We start from the raw sequence: 20,173 nt of genomic DNA on the forward strand, positions 1-20,173 counted from the left end.
TGAAGAAAAAAAATTTGGAAAAGAAGGAAAACATCTTGAAGTGCTTCAAATAACAGCTGGATTTATTTATAGCTGGAGGGAGAAGCTATAAACCTTGCCAGATCGCATTACCGTCACCTAAATAAAAATATCCCCAACTCGTCTTTTTCTTACCTAGCATTTAAGGCTCCTAAAGCATGGGCAACTCTTTATTTTGAATATATCAAGCCACCCGATTATCAAGGAACTCTCTATGGGGGCACAGCTATGCATCACTAAATCAGTATCCGCAGATTTCAGAATGGAATCTCCGTATTCCAAGCACGATTTTTTGCCCGCGAGCTTTTTGGTACTCGATTTATTACTTTTTGCCTTCTTTTTTTCAATTTTTGTCAGTGGTGGCTTTTATTATTATTTTTATCGGGATGGAAATTAAATTAATGAAAGATAATTTCGTGATCTCGGTTTGAGTCCATCCGATGTTGCTCGCGACTGTGACTAGGGAAAGAGAAGGGAAGGGGGTGAATGCATAAAAAAAAAGACACGGATAAATAAAATAAAGAGTTTATTGCTTTCGGGCACAAAAAAAGGATCTAATTAACTTATTATTTGTAAGATTGCTTTGGTTAAATAAAGAAAACTCATTAATAATAAAAGTTGCCGAAATGGATGGGAAAAGATTGTTGGCTTGAGTTTTTATAGGCACAGCATATAGCAAAAATTGTTTTCCAAGAATAAATGAACTTTCTTTTTCTTCTTCGACAAAATAAATAAGTGTTTTTCATATAAAAAGCATTTTTGTTGCTCTTAGTGAATTTTCTATAAATAATCTAATATGTTAAAGAATAATGTAGATTTCTTGCAACTTTTTCTTCAAACTTACTTTACTTAAATTCTGAGTTTGATTAAATTTGATTTGCGTCTTAAAGTTAAAACGAAAGCTCTCGATGAATATAAACACCAAGACTGAACTGGGCTATTAATTGAGAAGAATATTTTTGTTTTATTTTAAAAAATAAGTTTTCTGAGAATTCAGAAATAACGTGATTGAAGTGTTATATTACATTCGTAAACTGAAAAAAACATATTTTATTTTTATATTTTCCGTTGTTATTAAATTATCGCTCAAAGTAAATTATGAAATAGGACGAATTTAATAGCTTGATTTTATTTTAATCAATTTAATAACTTGGAGATTTACTTGAAAAAGTTCCGATAAAATTAAAGAGTGTTTTAACACATTTACTTTTTTTACAAAATTAATAAGTATTAACCGGTGCGTTAAGATATAAAAATATGGTAAAGCTTAGAAAGATTAAATATTGCAGCTTAGTATGTTCTATCTGTATTGATTTTTTCTTCTCATATTGCAAAAGTTTCAACAAGAGTAATAAATAAATGGCATTTTTAATAGCTCCAGTTTCATTGCATTTTTTTAAAAAAAATGTTTTAAAAATTCTTACTATTTATATATGAATTAAGGTGTTTCTTTTAAGATGTGATCATTACAGGAATAACAAAAGGTATTTAAGGCAATTAAAAATTCATTTTTTAAATTCTAAATCCTTGTAAGCATTGTTTCTACAAGCAAATTCAAGTTTTTTTTAGCTATCTCCACATACAAGAACAACCCTTACTGCCGATAATAAGCCAGTTCATTTTGTTTTAGAAAAGAGTTTTAGAGGATTCAGTGTATATTTAGATGAAGTTTATCATTACTTTTTTTTGTTTGACTTTTGGAAATTAGAAGTTTCTTAGATAGAACCATTCCATTGTTGGCTTTTCACAGGTTTCTTTATTCCACCGAAGCAAATATGTTCTAATTAGAATATCTTTTATTCCTCCTGCATTGTTATTATAGTTATATATATTTGCAATATAAATATCAATGTTTTCTATTAGTTATTAGAAAATCCATGTAGAATATTATTGCTTAGTATTTATATACGGATTTTTTCATCAGAATTATAGAAATAGCAATTTGAAATACGTTAACAATTTTATTATGAAATGTTAGAAAGCATAATATATTCTTTATTTTCCCTCTTATTTGTTAATTATCATAAAATTGTAATACTTTGATTAATTTCTGTGTGTCTGACCGATCTTTAAAGTGTGTTCGAAAATTTTAGAAACAGTCTGTATTTTATAATTTTTGAAGACTTTTTAGGCAATTTGGCTTTATTTTTCTTTCTTCGACTTAGGTGCAATCGTAATAGCAAGATCCATTAATATTCAAAACTATTGCATCTTTTGTTTTTAAATTCTTTATGGTATACATGGAAACATAAAATTGTTTGTCATGGTTACTAGCTGACGAGACAAGTTTTAGCTGGTCTGTGCTAAAATGGAAGTATAAATCTGAATCCTTTTACATTATCATTATTTTTTATTCTTGAAATTATGATTTCCTTCTGTTTTTAAGAATATATAATTTTAAAATTTTACATTTTCATCTATCATGTATGTATCAAGAATTATAAATAAAGAAAATTAAATAATCTTGAAGAGTTGACTGAGTGTATTTAAACACACAAATACCTTAACATTATCTTGATGGTAAAAAAAATGTACTGTCTTTAATGCAGATTTGCATCTAAAATACTTTTACAAAAGCACAACTATTATTTGATTCAAGTTGGCCCAACAGGTGACTCAGTAATTTCCTTGCATTGGTATAATCATATCCATGATTATTCCCTATGAAATTGTCCTATATTCTCATAATATTGTCGGTATCTCTGTGAAGACTAACTGACTTGCGAATAACTGGTATCCTCCAACAGATCAATCCGTTTAGCGTAAGTTCTCAATATGAGCGTAATCAAACGAGCCCAGTTGGTCATAACATATACGGTATAAACTACTTGCCTTATGCGGTGTCAAGCAATAGGCCAGGTAGTATTATCAGTTATATGTCTCCGTTTGGTCAATAATAATTTTCTAAGGAAGTTTCTGAATAGTACCATTGGCTTCAAACATGTATGTATCTTAATATTCAAACTAATTTCACTCTCTTATACTGTCAATTATCATCTCACTTTTCAGTGATTAAAGCATTCACTGATGAAACATCTTGTGAAAAAAGTAACTAATTTTTGTCTCTTAGTTGATTTAAAATTCCTTTATCTTTAATTAATACATTCTCCGAGGGCTATGCTCATTGATATATCAAAATATAATAATCAAATGATGCATCTTAGAAGGGGCAAAGTAGAAGTTTCAACAGTTTTATAAACGATTAATAATTTATTTAAGAATATGTATAAAATCATCATTGACTATAAATTCATTTTTTTTAATTTGATATGTTAATTTGAGTTGTTGTTTTTATGAATAATATTTATAACAAAAACAAAAGTTCCTATTTTTAAATGTATTTAACTGCAAAATTTAAAATATTAATTTTAAATAATTTGAAAGTTTTGTAATATTTTACCAAGACTGAAAATGAATATTGATCGAAGATAAGGATGCTTTAGATATTATAACGAAAACCAGTTTGTCTACTATCTAAATATTTTATTTTGGACAAAACGAATTGACTAATATTTTGGGTTACTTTTTTTATTGACACCAGTATTGGTGCAATAATACAGATGAAAAATTTTAATTGTAATAAAATATTTATATTTAGTCTCATTAGTTACTTAGTCTTTATTAGTTACTAAAAATTTCAAAGAAATCCGAGGATAAACATGAAAAATAACAAAAAGTTGATAAATTAATTTATATGAGGCTTAAACATTACTATTTAAAAGAAACAAAATGTAATCTTAAAATTGCTAAAGTAAATATATAGAAATAAATAAGTAGAGCTTAGAAAGCTAAATTTTATATTCTGATATTCCCTAAATATTACTTTGTTTTGGGAGTTAGATGGTTTTAATACGAATAGTATGGGTCACTTAGAATACCGAAGGCAATAGCATAACAATAGTTAAAGTTTCTTAATGGTGTCAGAATACAACAAATTGGGTTTTTGTATGTTGTTTTTACAGTTTCTTATTTCAAGTAAAACTCAGTTTTAGCAATGGTAAAAATGGAACCAATTTCATTAGTTCGAGAAAACTAATGAAATTGGTAAATATTTCAATGAATATTTACCAATATTTTGAAATTTCAATTGGTAAATATTTCAATTATCTTATGGCAACAGAAATTTCGCTAAGTGCATTCTGTAATTCAACCAACTGAAATTTGTTTTAATTAAGAGCATTTTTTTCATTATAGATTCATTAACCATACATATTTATATGTAATTTTTATTAATTTTTTGTTCTTTGCTCTTCTTAAAATTATTAAAAAAAATTTATTTTTGTATACAATATCAGATATGGCATATAGTAGAATTAATAAATTTAGTACCATAGCATTAATTTAGCAATTTTAATGTGTTTAATGTCATACTCTATCGTTTACATCAATGTTGCGCCAAATTTAAAAAAAAATCAAAATGGTTAAAAAAAAAAGAATGTTACCCAATTGAATATACATACTTTAAAGAAGAAAATGCGTAATCGATTTTCAAACAATATTTGACAAATTCCAAAAATCCAAACCTACTGGCAAATGAAATGTACAAAAAAAAAAAAAAAAAAAAAAAAAAAAACATTTAAGAGCAAGCAAAAAAAAAAAAAAAAATCATCGATATGTATGGAAAGATTTGGAGGATAAGAGAGAACGGTAAAATTTTATCCTTTCGCTTCAAAGTCTGCATTTAACGAAACGGATTCCGATAGCACTTAAAGAAAATCGTAACTTTCGAAGGCCATAAATTTAAACAGTTTGAAAAATGCTGGGAGATCACGGTGTTTACAAATGACTGGACGTTGGTTTGTCCATAAATTAGAAAGCGACTGGCTGAAATTACTCTTTACATTCTTTCCCGCAAAATTAAAACTGAAAAAAAAGAAGAAAACGGAAAAAAAAGTTCAACAGTGGTTTCCGATGATCATTAAATGCAGTGTCAGTATTTGCCAATACGCCAATTTATTCTGTTTTGACATTGGTTTGACATACCCAAGCTAATAATTTTATCGGATAACTATAAAGACCGTTAATGGGACAAAAATGAACACCCCGTTTTCAGCATCTTTAAAGAATCTTAAGTACAGTCATCGTGCAGATTTGGAGGCCATAAATGCCCAACAAGAATTTTACATCATCAGTCTATCAATTTTTCTTTAACATAATCGCAAATTGTCCCTAAAAGTAATTAATGGTTTGTAAAGAACTATATAATGAGAGATTTGCGATAAAGTAATATATAGCAAGAGATTAATTAATTATTTAATTACTATGCTGTAATCATATTGTAAAAAGAATAGTAAGGTTTAAAAATGAAATTTACTGTTTATCTATATCAAGAATTATAAAATTTAGTATTTGAAAAATTAACTTTTAGAAGTTCCAGCAAATCTGGAACAAACCGAATTAAATTTATTTCAATGAATTATAATTTTACGTTTTAGAGAATCACGTTATAATTTTAATTTGCAACAAGTAAAAAATAGTTTGCAACACGGAAAAACGTTTGCAACACGGAAAAACGTTTGCAACACGAAAAAACGTTTGCAACACGGAAAAACGTTTAGATCACGGATAAACGTTTGCAACATGGAAAAATAGTATTAAGATTTTAAATTCATCGGTTAATTACAAAATCATTCAAGATTCTAATTTTTTTTACAAGGCATATTTTTTTACAAGGCATTTTTTACAAGGATAATATTACTCAATATATTACAACCAAAATATACATATAAAGTCACTCTGTATTGAATGTGAATCATTAAAATAGACTGAATATTATATAGTATACAAAATGTAATAGAAATTTCTGTAACAGAAATGCCACGTATTTAACGCAGCGAATTTCAGACCTTGTATCAAACGGATATTAAACCGTCTGCAGTTGTAAAGGGATCAATTCATGCTCACATATTACACATCAAGAGCGGCGCACCGATTTAATTTTGGGATCAATCAACATCTTGAATTTGCTGCTTGAAGTATACTGATATTGCCATGGTACAATATAACAAAAGCAGATGTATGTGTATATTTTGAATAATAATTAAGAATAGCTTCCAAAAATATTTTTAACTTCTAGCAGCACAACACGTATTAAATATTTCCCTATTCCTGCTAGTGTTATGGTTGGATGGAATACAATATGGTCACTGCTCATGATACCAATGCTCATCATACGAAACTGTTTGAAAATCAGGATAATTAATAATCAGAGAAAATAATTCATAATACAGATGAAAATTTCATTTTGAATCGCAAAACGAATCAATATCATAAAATTTATTAGAAAAGGAATTTTTACTGTTGTACAGATAGATTCAGCCTGTATTCCCCATAAATCATCTGATGCTACAGAAAATAAACTACAGATGCATTATACATGATCTTCTGAGCTGGGAAGCTAAGGTCGACAACCAATCGAAGCCAATATATATCAAAGAGTTTAAAAAATAAAACCATTTTTGTTTTCATAGTTATTGAACAGATTATCGATCTACAAACTAGCTTCACAATATGGCGTGATTTAAAATGGAACAGAAGGTGACAACAAAGGTATAGCCGTTGGAACGTTTAATATTTATCAGATATAAATCATCGCAAGCAATACGACTGAATTCGTCGCATTGCTGAAAGAAATTGTTCTTTGAGGCGGCAATCACAAAACTCGCTTTTCTCCGTGAAATTCCAGGACAATTCGACTCTTTAACTTTGTTTTCTCGCTGTCATCGTGAAAAGGCGAAAGATATGGAACTATGTAATAATAATAAGAAAAAATACGGAATGAATCTTTCTCCAACAGTATTCGAGAGCATCGTGTAGAGGGACTGCATTTCAGTTGCGTGAAGGGGACTTTCTACAAATATCTAAAATGATATCATTTTTCAGCCAAAACTGTTGTGTGCTACAAACACAGATAGAGAAATCAAATCAAATGCTTGTATTTAATGTGCATAAGTTTTGTATAATTCGTATGCTATGAAGTGAGAATCAAAATATCCATCTAATTTGTCAATTACTAATATTATGCATTATTGTATAACGAATGAGTAGATGTAATAATCTATAAATGACTATCACTATCTAGCTTTACAATAGATAGCATTTTAACACGTGATGGGTTGAAAAATTAATTGATAAAGTACTTATTTTATTTGTAAGAAATAAGAGCTAACTTCTATTTAAAAATTTATCCAATCGCTTTAAATTTTGAATCAAAATGTTTTCCCACGATACAAATTTGAATATATGAAAAGAAAATAATGCGACCAAATTATGTCTTACTTGATATTGTATATGAAAATAAAATTTAGTGGCTTTAAAGAAATTTGTACATTAAAATATTTTAGAGATTCTTTGTTCTAAATAAAAGTTATGGGAGCGTATCTTGTCCAAACTTCAGATGCTTCAGTTATAATGTTTATTGAGACATAATATATAATTATTGATATGAACTGATGTCTAATTAACAGACAAGATAAGTGTAACTGTACAAAATAATAAAAGAAAGGGTACATACCGAATTTTATCTAAGATTATTAAAAAACACTTCTAATAAACTTCTAAAGATATCAGAAAGATCAAATTCTTTAGTATTCAATGAAAAATGCATGAAAATATTTATTTTAAACGCTAGAGTCAAAGGTAATAAAAAAGTTCAGTTTTATTATTTTATATTTTATATCTTATTTTATTAGGGATATAAATTTTATGCATGTAGAAGTCACATATATAGATATGAAGTTGGTACACTCTAAGAGTGTTCGACATAAAAGTTTTTACCATTTCATTTTTCAAACAAGAATATCCTAAAAATGGCAAAAAAACCCAAATATATTTCCAAAGAAATTTTAAAGCACTTATAATGTTATTCACATATTACCAATTGTAATTATTTGATTAAGCTACACTTGCTAATTACCGCTTTCAGTCTTTTACCATACCTTATTTTCTGTGCTTTTTTGAATCTAATTTACAGTAAAGATTTTATGTTAAAATACGATTAATTTTAAATTAATTATCATGAGCTTGGCAAACATTATCGTTGTTTCTGAGCAATAATTCAAAATAAATATTCTTTGGCTAGAATTATTGCCTTCTCAGATTGACATAAAATTTTTGAATCCTCACAATTTGCTTTAAAAATCATTAATTGTTTATTGCCTAAAGGCCTCTAAAAATCAAAAATAAGCCTGAATTAAAAATAAGACCAATAATAAATATTTAAATTGGATACAAAAGCCTTTACAATTAAAATGAAGTTTTATTTAGTTCAGTATGCATGAGTGATTGATATTGAGAGTTATCCTCTAGTACATAAGAGCTATTTGTCTGCCACTTTATTTGAAACCTTAAATTTTTAATTTATCTATAAAAATCAGAATTAACCTTGAATTAATTATTCGCCATAAACTATTAATTTGTATTTGACATTTAACGAAAAGTGGAAAATTTTGCAAAGCTCCCAATAATTTCCATTTAAAGCAAATTATGTCCGCGACAACCTATAAAATTTATCATTTTTGTTTATGTACCTTTGAATAGAAATGTAAAATCAAAATACCATGATAAAAATACATTTTAATTTTTAAAATCAATGTATGTGGTAAATATTTAATAACGCATTAAATAAATATAAGGGAAATATATTTCAACTATCAATTGCAACGTTAATTCATAGTAAGAAATTGATTTTCATCTCGTTCAAATGTTTGAAATAATATAATTTTTGCATGCTTTTATTTAATTTGATTTGTTTCATAAATGTAAAGATATAAATCTATTTCCAAATTTCATTATCTTTTTGCTATCCCAGAATTTTGAAATTTAGTATAATCTTATGCTTATGGTAATAATACAACATTTTGATATTTTAAGAATTTAATTATTATTTAATCAATAAAATTTAATTTACTTTTAACGCTATATGAGTGGAACCGTTTGGTAGTAAATTTTTAAAAATTGATTTTAATGCTAATGAATTATTCTGTACTAATTATAAAAAAAGTAGGATGAAATATAGCTGAACCCACTTATGAATATATATATATATATATATATATATTTTAATAAATTCATAGAACTTTTTTTAGCAAAATTGTTTGTAAATGTTTGAAATGTTGAAATGCAAAATATTCTTATTTTTTTTCTGTCATTTGAGACAAATGTTTGACAAAAAAGTTAAGATAAAAACTAAACAACATATGAAATAACTTTAAAGACAATTTTTTCATTCTCCGTTTTCATATTCGTTAATCAACAATTATTTGTTAAGAATTCTAATTAAATTATTATTTCAATCTTTTTCTTAATGGACATGTATTTTTCATTATAAAGAGTTATATAAATCGAACTAACAGAGTGGGTGTCACTGCAGCTATTCCTCCTCTGATTCGTATCTCAAGTAAAAAAAGTGACCAACATTCGTTTGGCGAATTTAAATAAGAATTTATGCAATATAATAATTCGATAATACCTAAGCTTATGAAAATGTTCTATAATCAGATCGTTAGAATAAGCTTTCCTTTATTATGTACTGATAATAATAATCCTGCTGCCTTATCTAGTTTTGTACCAATAATCATTTGGTTTACGTAGGCGTATTAATACGGTTAGAACTACAATAACATAAACATGCTGTTAAAAATAAATGATTATGAGAATAGAATGAAGAAAACATCAAGGCATTAAAAAGCTTTTAGAGTTTCTACACATTTGCTATGTAACAAATAAAATTCCTTTTCCCTTTTCTATCCGAAGGTTGCAGTTACAAAATGAATTTTAGCGTCAACAATAGAAAATATTTTTGCTAGATTGATTTGAAATCTAGTTTGGGTAAACTGACTTAATATGATAAGCCGAATATATAAGTGCCGAATTTCAGCACTTTCATCTAATTAATTTTTTTAAGAATAACTTACCACATTATTCATTTTGCAAACTAATAGAAAGTATTTTTGAAAAATAAAAATGAACCAGCATTATTACTGCTTAAACAATGAATTCAAACGATGTCACCGTCATATGAGAAAAGTTACTGATTACAATTTAAAATCTTACTGCGTCAGTTCCATCAGAAAAAAAAAATACTGCATCTAACCACATAGTATAATAATGTGCTGTAGAATGTACTTTTACTGTGTTTTTCCTTCAGCAAAACAAGCAGTGGATTCCAGAAAAAAATTGTGAGATATATTCGATTTATGTCACGTATTAGTGACGGATGTCATGTAGTAAATTTCAGCCATTAATTCTTCAGCTAAATATATTTAAAAACCATCACAAAAAGTTTCATCTATCACGAAAGAAGAGAGATACATTTCTACAAATTATTTTCTATAAATACTTCCTTAAATGTTAAAATTTTTGAGTTTATTTCCAAAATAAAAATGCAAATGTAATCAATATTTTCCTAAATAAACATTGATTTTAATATTTCCTATATCTTCCGAACCACATACAAAAAGAGCTTTAAATTTTATTCTAATGAAGCCAGTTTAATTTTACATTTACTTCTTAATAACACTGCTTTTGTTTTTTGATTATTACAATAAACTGGTTGCAGTAAGAACTTATGATATACGGTGCTTTCATTAAATGTTGAAACTTTGGAATTAATTTCCAAAATAAAAATGCACATGAAATGAATATTTTTCTAAATAAACAATTATCTCAAAACTTCCTATATCTTCCGATGTGCAGAAAAAGCATTAAATTTTATTCTAATGAAGCCAGTTTAATTTTACATTTATTTTCTAATGGCATTGTTTTTTCGTTCGATTACTACAATAAGCTGACTGCAGCAACTACTAATGACATACGGTGTTTGCATTTCGAGCGAGGAATATTTAACGATTCGACTTTTGTACTTAAGATCTCAGATCAACAGAATGTAATCAAGACCCATGTTCCCCAGTCATTCGAGGCCGCTTAAACCTGGTGAGTGACGGATGATAGCTTATATTGGACGTATCAGAGCCCGCAGCGTTGACATTCCTTAAGGCTTAGCCTGCGAGCGAACAGGCTTAATGAGAAACCTAGGAGAAGCGGAAGCAAAAGCGTCACATTACGAGAATGTCTGGTTTCAGGAAAACTTGAAATTTGGTCGAGGATGTTGATGTCTCGATTTACTTCCTGCGAATAAACTGGTGGAGAGACGTAATATTAAAGAAAAATATCTTATGGAAACTAATAAGGACTGGAAATGGATTAGAAGTTGAAATAAACATTATAGAGCTTTAATAATTTTGAATTTTACATTAAAAGATTATTTCGATTTAGTTATGCATTTATATATTACGAATTATCTAGTTAAATTTCTAGAAATAGTTAAGGGCTGTTAATTAAAAATATCTCTAACATATGGGTTTGAAAATTCTTTATTGAAGTTAGTGGATTTGATAATTTTTTTACCCATAAAAAATCATTTCTGAGCAAATCTGTAATTGCTAAGTGCTGTATATTTGTTTCGCTATGCAACTTCAATCAGATTTTAAATTAGTAGAATAGATTCCGATATTTTACACTCAAATTAATATTTTATGTGACGAAGGGAAATAAATGAACATGTTCTGATCTTTAAGAACTAATAGGCTCAGTATTGTTAATTGCTTTCATTAATCGGCAAATAAAATATATTTAAAATGCTTTTGATATTTGATATTTCATATTAAACAAAATTAAGTTCTGTAAAATAATATATTCTTTTAAAATCGTTTTTAATTGAGATCAACTGAAACTGATCAACTGATTTACTGAAACTCTGTGCCATTCATAAAAGTTTTCTAAAGACCTTATTTTAAAAATATAACCAACCTTTTTATATATTTATTACTCTTCTTCATAGAATAATTATTATTTATATTACATTCACACGACTTATTTTTAATAAATTTATATTTTAAAATACATTTCAGTCAAATTTTACATTTACGAGTTAAACTTTTTTTCAGCATTTAAAGTGAATTCTTTATTAAATGTTATTATAATAACATAAGAATCTTTTAAATGAAAGAAGAATTTTTCTAAAACGCAAACATTTATTAAGCAGCATTTTCAAAGAAACTTAAGCCAAAATCAAAACAAAACACAGAATAATAAAAATTCGTCTATCCTCAAATTTTTTTCATAACAGCTACTTAAAATATTAAATTTTTTTTCCACAAGATATACACGACAATTTTCCAACAGCCATAAAGTGAAATATAAAAAAATTAAAGTGTATTTCACAGAATATGTTGCATCTGCTACAAAACTTTATTCACATCCTAAAGGTCAGTCATCGTTAGAAACTCTGGAGCTGTTTTGTGCCATAAGTATTTCATTGAGTACAATGGTTGTCGACAAATATTCAGTTCTAGGTATCGTAAGAGTAAATAGCGAAGTTATACGTTCACCAATGATGTTCCGAACAGCTGTTATGGCAGGGGAATGATATGGCTCTTGATGTTCTCGAAGACAATTTTTATACGTTGACTTGTGTCTGATTGCTGATAGTATTTCCTGTTTTTTCCCTTAATGACATATGTAGTTTACTGGGGTATATTTTGTTCGAGAAAAAAAATGAAACTTTCATTCAAATTATTCCTTTATTATTTATAATTATTATTCCATTTCATGATTATGTTAATATATGTTCAATGAAATGCGTTTTTGTTATGCTAATATATGTGCAATGAAATACGTTCATGTTATGTAAATATATGTGCAATGAAATACGTTTTGTTATGTTAATATATGTGCAATGAAATACGTTCATGTTATGTTAACATATGTGCAATGAAATACGTTCATGTTATGTTAACATATGTGCAATGAAATACGTTTTTGTTATGTTAATACACTATGTGCAATGAAATACGTTTTTGTTATGTTAATACACTATGTGCAATGAAATACGTTTTTGTTATGTTAATATATGTGCAATGAAATACGTTTGCGCTTGAGAATATCTATTCATTCAATAAAGGGCTTCAAAATTTAAAAAACGAAAAATAAGCTGATTTTTAATGATTATAATCATAATAAAAAGAGCAAAATCAAATTTAAATGACTAATATTAGCAATGAAAATTCTTACATTACGAGATATTCGATAGAAAGTTCAATCGCTCTACAGACAATCGTTCATATCATAATCAGATCATTAAATAATCAGATTTAGAAGCATTAATTAAGATTACAATCGAAGAAAAATGAACCTTTAAAAAAACTTTATTAGAAAAGAACTCTCAAAATAGAGTTACAATTTTTGAGGCTATGCATTAAAATTTTGCACTAGATAAATGATTTGATTCTAAATTTATATTTAACCATTGTCTATATCATTCAATGTAAAAACAAAACAAAAAAAAGGCTTAAGTCATTTTTATAGCTTGAATATTAATGTTTAATAGCGAACATCTTTTACATTCGACAGACCAAATTTTGAATAATGTTATTAAAGAATATGAACGATGAGAGCACATTATCATAGTTTTTAATTCCCTTTATTTCCTTGACTTTCGCATATGCTTAATAATGTGTTCTATTGTTGTCGCCTCATTTCCATTGTATTAAAAAAATCGAATCTAAATCTCTTATAATTACATTTGGAGATAATTATCCGTTATTTATTGAATCAATGCAATCAAAACATATTCATGTACCTATAATATCATAAAAGGAACTTGTGTAAAAATAAATAAGGAAATAAAGATTTCAATAAAGAAATATATAAATATAAATAAAAAAAATGATTTTAGAAAATGAACACCATGCAAGAAATATGCTTAAATGCTTTGTATGTTTAATTGTTGACGAATGTAACGTCCTGGAATAATATGAATCGAGTTTAGATTTTAGTAATTAATTTCAAAGTTTAAAATCTAGAAAAAAATAACATTAGCATAGCAATCAAATTTTAGCATGGGCAATGAAATGCATCACCCTTGATTTTGTCGTATTTTATATATGAGGCTGTCGTCAATCATTTAAAGGATAGCGCAATAGGATAAAAGATAGCGCAATTATGCACCCCGATTGCAAACCAATCATAATTACCTTCCTCTCAATGGTATTATTTTTACAGTTAAAATTTATGATGCCATATTCATAAAAAACGAAAATGTTGCGTTTTCATTAGCGACTACTGTTTATCATCTTAATGACGTTTAACCAAGCTGTATCCTCACAATTCTTCATTTAATTGCATTTTCTCATTCACTTAGAATCTAAGAGAAAAAATAATAATTGTCTCACGAAATAGGAGAATATCCCCTGGATTCTCAAAGAAGGGTGGTTAAGAGCCTCCCAGGATTCTCCAAGAAAGTCGGTTATAAAATATTAATTTTCTAACTCCAACAATAAACGCTTGCTTACTAAATTAACGCCTTCTCCCTGGGATCGTAAACTTGCCTTTAATTAATCCGGGACCTTGGAACGGAACCCATTTTGTAAGATTAAGGATCCTCTCTCGAATGCCACTGCACCCAAATTCGAATTTCTCAGCTCTTCCTATTGATGCGAATATTGCGGAGGTGTGCCAGGGTTATTACGACACAGCCCTCCGGCGACTACACTGAAATCAGCCCTAACCACTCTCCTTAAGCTGTGATAACCTCTTGTGCAGAGTTGTGACTCAACTGCAAGACTTAAAGGTGGATTATTTAACAGAAGATCGGCGATGGAAATGCTAGCTAATGAAAGTTTATTTGAGTTATGTGGTTATTCGGATATATATACATACTATATGCTGTAATAACATTCTATAAGCAAGTAAGCTAAATGTAGTTGAAGTGGTGATTTAGAAAAAATAATATTACTTAATTAAACATCAAAAAGATGCCAAAAGGCTACATTCTCAAACAGCATAGCATGTAGTTCTACCTCTAACACTGTATAGAATGTTTGTAAAAAGCATATAGAGCATTAAATTTATGTCAGTTTGCCGCTGATATTTAAGCAAAATTTTGTGATTAAAACAGATTGGATTATTAGTAAATAAAGTTATACTATTTGTACGATAAAATCGTACGTTTAAATAAATCGCAAAGTATTGTAAAAGTTTATTTAAATCGTAAATCTTAAGATAATTCAAATAATGTTACATTCTACTTAAATTTGAAAAAGAATTAAAATTGAATTAATGGAGTTAATGCAACCGTTATCAAAAACTGTAAGTTATCAAAAAGTGTGATAATCCTAGGAGTATTGGTGTCAACGCTATTACGACACAAGCCTCCGGCGCCAACATTAAAATCTGTTCTAACCCCTTTCCGTAAGCTGTGATGACCTCTTCTGCAGAGTTGCGGCTTAACTGCACTCTAGAAGACAGCTTTACATCGGATTATTGAACATAGGATTTGGGACAAATGTCTGCAAATGATAGTTTATTTTAGAAATATTCTCAAATGCTATTTTATGATAGCATACAATTACACAAGTAAATTAAGTCTAGTTTAATTGGCACTCTAATAAATCTGTTTTCGGGATTTAGCTCTATAGTGGGGTCGACAAAATAAAATTTATCTTACAAATTATTCAGCCTCTAAAATTTAATCCCTCGCATATGAACTTCGAATCTAAGCGAACTGTTCACATCTAGCTATATGCTAAATTGATTCTTGCTCTGAAATACATTAATATTTCGATTAAAATAGTCTAGACAATTGAGACAGAACGTAGCGTTAGGAAATGAGCTTATTTTGCTTATTTGCCACGATTCTGTAAGATTGTATAAACTTTTATTCTAAATGGAGAATTATCCAAAGAAAGATCTGGGACAGAAGTGTTTCATAATTTTAGCTTATTTCAAAGATACGTTCAAGCATCCGGATATCCAATGGCAGAAATAAATTAATAGCAATTGAATTGTTCTTTAATGAAAATATATTTGGAAATTTAAGCAGCTGTGCTCAATAATATTCCTAGTAATTTTCGTCTTTAAATTATGTAACATGTTATTTAGTATATATATATAAATATGTAGAAAATTTTACCTTTGCATACTTCCAAACTGTATGCATTGTAGGCAATCATATTAAAGTTAAATGTAAGAAATGTACTTCGTTTTTCTCATGAAGGCAGTCTAGACAATGAAGATTGGTTGAAATGTAGTAAATGAGTTTTGTGTTGAATTTATGAAAGCTTTTGTGAGTCTTAAGAAATCGTAACTATTTATTATATTTAGCAAAACTACGGAAGTTTATTGAAATAATGTTATATATTATGCAATTTGCTTAAGTGTATAGACCAAAGGTAAGCAAATAGTTAAATTTTATCCGCATTTTAATTAATACAGAGATTATATAAAAGAAATTATAACAGAGTATTAATCGCTACTTGGGAGAATTATATATCTACCTTTTCTTCTGATCTATCAATTCATACTGATTAAAATTCATGAATTCGTTTATCTTCAATTGATCGATTTAAGTGGATTTGTTAGTTTTAAATACAGCTGAAATATCAATTTCGATAATAATGATTTATTAAATGAATAAGTTATTTTCATTTAAGCTTTGATATATCCTTTATGATTTCAAAAGCACAGCAGGTAAATTCATAGATAATTTCAGAAATGAGATGTGTTGATTTTTTTAAAAATTTTCTCTTCTGTATAATTAAATATATCTTTCTGGTTCGATAATGATGTTTTAATTTAACTAAATGCCTGGGCCTTAGTGACCTTCTGCCGATGCCTCTACTTTCTGGCCGGCAGGTTTTCAAATTGCAAACCTGAATCCATCAAAAATGAGGGCTTCAGAAATGGACCTGGTACATTCTAAAACCGTCATGATCAAATGCCCTCCTTCTGAAATGATGTGAAATTTTGGAGATGGGGATGTCGGCTCAGGCTTCGTTTACGTCATCTGACCACAGTTCAAAATTACGAAATTTGTCCCAAAATGTGCTTCTAGTTACTTTAAAAATAACTGACTAAAATTGAACTAAATCAAAGTCAATTAAAAGCCCAAAGCACATTAAAAAATTATGTCTAAGTAATATTTATTTCGATTTGACCTCTTCAAATATCAAAGTTTTAGATTATAAGTTTGAAACTACGATAATCCGAGACTATTTAGTCTATCGAAAGAAAATTAATTATTCTAAATTGAAAATTTTCACGATATGTTATTTTAATTTTATAATTGCATTTATATTATTTTTTATTTGAATATAAAGAATTTGATTTTATTACATATATTGTTTGAAGCAATGTATAAATCGAATTCAGTTATTTCAAACAGATTGGTGGATAACACTATTATTATTGCTGTTGATAAATATCATTTTACATCAATCAGGTTAGGTTATATTCGCTAGCGTTTTATTAAAATAATGATTAGAGATTATCCAAGGTTTTATACAAAACGATTTTAATTTATCCGAGATTGAAGAATCGGGTAAGAATTAGCAATAAATGCAAATATAATTGAACACATTTTTCACATTATCCAAATATATTTTATTTACATTTATTCTAATTTTTAGACTCCAAAGAACTTTAATATAAACATATACTTGAATGTTTCCCACTACATATTTATATTAATTCCAGGAAACATTTCTCTAAGATTTCCGGGGAATCCAAATTAAATTACAATTCAATGTTTGGATCGATTTCTAATCCTAGAAATTCAGAAAACTGATACCTACTCTCAATAAAGATTGGCTCATAGTTCAGACGGTTGTTGCAATGATTTCTGAGAAAAGCACATTGTTTTACAACAATTAATAACTTGATTCCAGGAAATGAGTAAAATAAGGAGAAATAATTCTTCTTCCAGATTAGGGTTCTGGTTCACTAAGCCATTTTAGAGAAGAGAGTTGTTTACTGGTAAGGAGGTATCCTCGTTAGAGGTCATTATGATTCTGCGAACTTATTTGTTAGATAAATATCCGCATTTTAAAGATTTATGAGCTTAATCCACATACGCAATGGGACTCGGTTTCCATTCACGAAATTTTATTACAAGGCTATTGCAGCTTCTCAGGATTGTAGTATAAAACTTCTATGTACATACGTAGCAATAGAAATTCGCACAGTAGAAATGGAATTAAGGTATCCGACTTGTTTAAAAACATAAATTTGGATGAAAATTAGCATTTTTTTTTGCAATTTAAAAAAAAATGAAAAACATGTTTCTGTTTTCAGTAATATCCTTATTTTGTTTCTATGTCAATTAGAAATCAAGTTATGGCAAACTATTGACATGTAAGTGATGCTTATTTATAAGCATTTAAAAATTTAAAATACATGTTCTAAAAGAACGAGTTTTTTTCAAATTCTTCTGTACATGTATTGTCAAATCTCAAAAAAAGAAAAAGGGGGAAAAAAACTGCATGCAAAACACTGTTGAAAAAAATTCCAAAATTTCATACATAATTTTATATATAACATTAAAAAAATTTATTTTGAAATATAATTCTGACATAATAGTTAATTACACTCTAAAATATGTTACACATGTACTTTTATAAAGAAAAATGAAAAACTGTAAAAAGTTTTTTCTCTAGAACAAGCCTAGTCTGCAAAATAAATACTAAAATTTATATCAAAATATTCGGTTTCTTCAAAAGCTACGTATATACGTTAAATAATTTCACTTTTATTCATCATTTTATCCTTACATTAATAAAAAAACATCATATGGACATTAAAATACTTTTTTTCTTTTTGCAAATCTCTTCCGAGCAATTTAAACATTACAATTTAAAAAACAAAGTGTCGAATCTCTTTGAAAAAAGTTCCCATGTGATTTAGCTATTATTTTCAACACTTACCAATACGATTTTATGTTTTGATTGAAATATGAAATGTATAATTTCCTTACATAAGACATTAATAAATAAAATTCATTGATCAGGAGATTGACTTAGATATTAGATTATTATTCTTATTGTGAAGCTACATGGGATAATTCAGATATATCTTTGTAATTCTTATACCGGAAATTGGCATCGAGAAGAAATGGACAAATTATCTCCTATATCATCCCAAAGACAAAACAGTTTAGTTTCTGCGAAGTTTGAATGTATAAAATATACCCATGGGAGATATCAAATGACATAAAGTAAAGATTCCATGAATATGGAATTGGGCTATCTACAACGTAATATTTAATAATAGGGGGTAGGTTGAATTATTTGAAACCATTTAAACATTTTTTAATGAGCAATGATTTGTAATAAAACTGTGGAAGAATTTATTGTTGTTTGTTTGTCTTGCAGATAATGTAAAAAAAAAATGTTTTTATGATATACACTTTAAAATAGTAAAAATATTGTATATTAAAATTGTATAAGATACCCAAGTAAAGAAAATCAAAATGTTATTCTGCCAATTTCCTTCAAGTACAATTAAAGTAAAAGAAATTTTTGATTCTTTAATTCATAACAGCACACAATCCATGAATTCAGGAAAGGTATCTCAAGCATAATATAATTTCCCCTTACGTTTTTTATAAATGAAGCGAAATCACGTAACCTTGATTTTGTTTATCTTGAACCATTCCGATTTAAGAGAATTATCCAGTATCTTTATTGATTTTTAAATTATTAAATTCAATCAAACATCTGTTTATGTTCCATTCAGAACATTTCTAATAAATATACAAAAATTAATTTATCTTTAAATTATTTTAATAAATTTTAAACCAACAAGTTTCCTCTCTGAAGATATAATAACATTCTTAAAAGAACTTAAGGATTATAAACCTTTTGTTGAAATATATATTTGATGATATCTAACTTGTTCACTAACTGGAGCTATGTAACGCTGCATCAAAATGATTTTACAAGCAACATTTACATCGTTGCAACATAAGTTGTGTACTTTATATTTCACACATTTAATAAAATAGAGGTTACTATAGAAGTATAATGAGCAAAGGATCTAAATAAGTAACTTCGCCTTTTTTAAAAATTTGATGCAAAAAAAATAATAATTATCTTGGATGGAATAAACAGAAAAGCACTGAAGACCAAAATAAATTAGAACAAATATACATATGTTTTTTTTTATTATTATTTTAAATTGAAGACGCTAAATTGCTTTAAGACTTATAAGCCTCTCAAGCATTCCTAAATAATTGCCATCTGGATTTCAAATATATTTAAAAAAATTTTATTCACTAAAACGAATAAATTAAATATAAATTTAAATGAATTAGACGTGGCAT

At 27.5% G+C, this 20,173-nt stretch overlaps 1 protein-coding gene across 1 annotated transcript in view; it reads right to left on the reverse strand.

Moving 5' to 3' along the window:
• LOC129960317 (CUGBP Elav-like family member 1) overlaps positions 1 to 20,173 on the reverse strand; it is a 1,029,875-nt gene that overhangs the window by 650,434 nt on the left and 359,268 nt on the right. The window lies entirely within an intron of this gene.

This window comes from Argiope bruennichi, chromosome X2, assembly GCF_947563725.1.
Source record: "Argiope bruennichi chromosome X2, qqArgBrue1.1, whole genome shotgun sequence".
In the NCBI taxonomy this organism is placed as follows: Eukaryota; Metazoa; Arthropoda; class Arachnida; order Araneae; family Araneidae; genus Argiope; species Argiope bruennichi.